This window comes from Grammomys surdaster, unplaced genomic scaffold (assembly GCF_004785775.1).
Source record: "Grammomys surdaster isolate TR1022 unplaced genomic scaffold, NIH_TR_1.0 139, whole genome shotgun sequence".
Taxonomy (NCBI): domain Eukaryota; kingdom Metazoa; phylum Chordata; class Mammalia; order Rodentia; family Muridae; genus Grammomys; species Grammomys surdaster.
Window position 1 is genome coordinate 9,772,477 of NW_021604597.1, and position 5,120 is coordinate 9,777,596.

Sequence of the window (5,120 nt, forward strand, 5' to 3'; positions counted from 1 at the left end):
GAGAGGGAGAGGGAGAGGGAGAAGGAGAGGAAATGTATATGTAAGACATGAAAATAGAAAGGAATGATGAGAAGGGGAAAGAGCTTTTCAGAAGGAGTGGGCAGGGTAATAGGACACTTGTACCTGAAGGCAGAAAAGGAGTACTGAGGCAGGAAAGGGAATCAGCAGGGGAGAGTGGGAATGGAAATAGGACTCTAGGAGGAGGACTACTAAAGCCAAGTTTATGTTTAAATACCAGGATGAAATCATATAGTATTCTAATTTAAAAAGAAATGCAAGCTAAAAATAGACTCAGGCCATTGTGCTCTAGAGTTGCTGAAGACCCATTCTCATCAGCACAAGGAGCTGCTGTGGCTCATAAGCCACAAAACAATATTCAATGTTATTGGTTTTGAAAAGCAAACAAGCAGAAACCATGAAACATTTCTTTTTCTGCTTACATTGCCATCAAACTAAAATTTTGCAACAATAGAAAGTTTGGAAACTGAACAAATACATGGAAATTTAGCATGATCTTGGACATTTATTCGACTGAGGCCTCTTAGCCTGCCTGTTTTGTTTCTTTGTTTCTTCTCTTCCTTCCTTCCTCCCTTCTTCCTTCCTCCCATCTATTCTTCCTTCTGTCTTTCCTTCCTTCTTCCCTACCATCCATCCTTCCTTTCATCCTTCCTTCGTTTCACCCATTCTTCCTTCCATCCTTTCTTCCTTTCATCCATTATTCCTTGTCCTTCCATCCATTCTTCTGTCCTTCCTTTCTTCTTCCATCCTCCTCTTCCTCCTCTTTCTTACTCTTTTGTTGTTGTTCTTTTACATGTTCCTAGCTCTGTACACTGTCTACCTCATCACTCCTTCTCTTTCACTCTCTGGGTACCCACAAACACATCTCCTTCCCAAATATCATTTTTAAAGTAGCCTATCGAATTTGATTAGTGCTGCCTGTGTGCACAATGGTGGAGATTGGGTGGAAAATCATCTACTGGACACAAAGATCCTACCAATCCTGTACTCATCCACTCCCCAAAGTCAAGTGAGTCTTCTACTACAAGTGGCCATCATTTACCCTTAGCTCCTCAAGGGTGGGCTAGTTGGTTCCATGCTGAAAATTACAAGGGTGTTGATCTTATTCTGGTATTGTGCAGGTAATCACAGATGTTATACTTTCATATGTACAACAGCCATGTCATGCTCAGAAGACAGCATTTCACAAAATTCTGCCCATTTCCAACTCTTACATACTTGGCTTCATTCTGTTCCTTGAGCCTATTAGGGATGTCATAGATCACATGTCTACTGCTAAACATTCACAGAAAAGCGTTAGTAGACGGAAGAAATGTGAATATAAGTAGGAGTTTGCATCTACATAAATGAGTGACTATCAGTAGAAATAACAAATAAATAGACAACATAAAAAATCTCCACCTTTATATTTCATTAAATGATAATAAAATATATATGGAATAAATATGAAAATATGTACAGTAATTTTAGAATAAACTATGGAGGGAGATAGAAATAGTCTCTTGAATAGATCTTGCATAATGTATGAAGAAATGTAAGGCTACTTAAAGGTAGAATGTAATTTTAAAAATTAAATAAGTATTCTAAGTAAAAGAACACATGTTAATATAAAATATAGATATAAATACTCAGGGGACAAGCTCAAATATTTTAAGGGAAAATATTAAAGAAAATTGGAATTTATAGCAAGATGATGGTTTTTAAACTCATAAGAATTAGATTAAATATGAAAGATGCAAACATTTTTATTCAAAGGCAATTATTTTGGTCAGGCATGAAAGAAACATTTGGGAAGCAGAGTCAGATAGTTATGGGTGAGGCCAATCTGATGAACACAGTAAGACTCATGTCAAGAAAAAATAACAGAAAGAGAGAAAGAGAGAAAGAGAGAAAGAGAGAAAGAAAGAAAGAAAGAAAGAAAGAAAGAAAGAAAGAAAGAAAGAAAGAAGGCAAAAAATGGTTATGTTGAAATTGTCTTATATAGAAAACTAAGACAAAATTATGGGTTGCAAATGAGGAAAACAATTTTACTTATCTTTAAATTTTAAAAGAATTTATTTTAAATTATATGGATATGATATTTCTGTCTAGGTATATGAAATGTCAGAGAGTGTATCCAATTTTCTGGATCTAGAATTACGGGAGATTGTGGACCACCCAACATTGATATTGGGATCTGAACTCAGGTCCTCACAATGATATACATGATTTAAGGTTTGCTTTGGTTTTATGTTTACAGTTGTGCTGTTTTTTTTTAATCTTGAATCTACATTGTATGATATTATTGTAAGTGATCTAATTTTTGTTTGGTTAGTGTTTGACTCGTGCCTATATTCATTTTTCTTCTATCATTGTCCCATTACTTTTGTATTTAAAGTGTTCTTTTGAGGTGGCTCAGCAATTAGGAGCACATATTATTGTGATTTAATATATCACACCAGTATGGCCAAATCAAAGATGTCAAATGAAAAAAACTAGAACTTAATAATGTAAATGTAAGTACAAAAATATATAACAAAATTGAACTGACCAAATCATAATTTAAAAACAACTTGGAAATATATGCTCAATAACTCAGACTTACCTCAGAAGTTCAAATTTTGATTTCCATACAAAAATAAATGAATTCTAAAATCATGTAAAAACTTTAAAAACCATAGCTAATTTTTTCCTTTACTGTAAAAAGTGATCAAATTCAAAACAAAATTATACCGAATATTTCCTAGATTTTCTAGGCTTGATAAAAATGTCTATGGAGAAAATTAAATGAAATTATTCAAAGTAGTAAAAATTTGAATACTTCACTTTTAAGAGTGAATAAAAAAGTATGTGTTGTTGTCAATATTATACAAAGGATCATACTTCATATACATGATGACAAAAATACAAAAGCCTCAAATAAAAAAGGAAAAGTTCAACTTTTTCCAATAGAATATGATTATTTGTTCAAAGTATCTAAAGGAATATTAAGAGTGAATATGGTTCTGGAATGCCAATTCTATATGCAAATACAAATTATCTTTTTTGTGTTGATACTGGATGCAAATATTCGTCTTTCTGACTTTTCAATGATGCACATACACGTACACACACACGCACAATCACACATGTAATTTGTTTACTAACTGCCTAGCAACATAATACGGGCTGTTGGATATTTTAGAGCTTACAGATAGGCACAATTTCCTTTGCAAAGTTCTTCCTTGTATATCTACAGTGTATAATTTCTGTTTTTCCTAAGGAAATTCAAAGTGAGCAGGGAAATGTGTGCTGAGGAAACTGTGCAATGGTTTATCATAGATGCTTAAACAAACTGAAAACTGGACTCTGATGTTTTAAAGTACATCTGTTGTATTTCCAGCATACAAAGATCAGAGGGAACATCTGAGACAGAAGGAGTATTTTGATTCTTATTTGATCCTTTTGGGGCATACTATATGTACCTACCTCTTTTTGACATTCCTGGAGAATACTGGAATTTCATGCCGATCAACACAGCATCAACAACAGCAAAACATTTTTTAAGTTTGGATTTTTGTCAACTCTGAGTACTTAGTAACTTAATTTAAAATTTTCTTTTTTCCTAACAATTATTTTATTTCCTTTAAAGTTTACATTCTATTTTTATTATTACTTTTATATTTTTACAGTACAGTTGTTGCCTCCTCCCTTTCTGACCTCCCACAATTCCTCATCCCATACCTCCTCCCCCTACCCCTCAACCCCACCCCTGTCTCCAAGAGGATATCCTCCCTCTCACCCCCAAACCCCTGCACACTGCCTAGGACCTCAAGGGTTAGGCAAATCATCTCCCACTGAGGCCAGACCAGGCAGTCCTCTGCTTTATATGTGTCAGGCCCTTGGATCATCTCCTGTATGCTGCTTGGTTGGTGGTTCAGTGTCTGAGAGATGTTGGGAGTCTAGATTAGTAGAGACTGCTGCTATTCCTATGGGATCCCTCCTCAGCTTCTTCCAGCCTTCCCCTAATTCAACCACAGGGGTCCCTGACTTCAGTCCAATGGTTGGGTGTAACTATCTGAGTGTATCTCAGTCAGCTGCTTCTTGGGCCTCTCAGAGGACAGCCACACTAGGCTCCTGTCTGTAAATACACCGTATCATCATAATAGTATCAGGCCTTGGAGCCACCAATTGAGATGGATTCCAAGTTAGGTCAGTCACTGGATGGTCTTTCCCTCAGTCTCTTCTCCATTTTTTTCCCTGCAGTTCTTTCAGACAGGAACAATTATGGGTCAGAGTTTTTGACTGTGGGACGGCAACTCCATCCCTCCACCTGATGCCCTGCTTTTCTATTTTTTTTATTTTACTACAATCATAAGTTTTTAATAATAGCGAAATTACACCAGGAAGTCATCCACCTTAGGCAAGTTAGCTGATAGGGATTCAGAGTAGGAGCAACTTCCTCATGCCTTATGCCAGACAAAAACTATTTGTTTTTTGCAAGCCTAGCAATAGTACGTTATCCCCTAAACAGAATGTTCACATCACAATTTCTTACTAACACTAGAGAGGGTAAAGTGAACAGTTTGCTCTATTCATAGTAGCCAGAAATTTTAAAGAGCCTGTTTATCTATCTAACAACTGATGAATGGCTAATAAAGTTGTTACATGCCTACACAATGAAGTATTATTCAGCTGTTAAGAAACGTTCTGTCAAATTCTTTAACAGGAAATCTCCTCTTTTCAGTAAAAAAAAAAAATATTTTATGTATGTGAGTACAGCGTCACTCTCTTCTGACACACCAGAAGAGGCCATTGGATCCCATTACAGATGGTTGTGAGCCATCATGTGGATGCTGGGAATTGAACAGAAGAGCAGCCAGTGCTCTTAACCACTGAGCCATCTCTTCAGCCCAGGAAATCTCCTTTCAATTCAGTACTATCAGTGTATACTATGCTGTGATGGGGTGAAAGGTATAGCTTAAAGAAACAAAACAAAACAAAAACTCCTCAGCTAGGGATGTAAGTCAGTGTGAGGTGACCCATGAAGCATGCAGGAAACTCTCCCCAGGTTCAACATTCAGTTTGAAACAATACACACACCTCCAACCATCTTCAAGCATGCCACGTCTAGGTGATTGTTC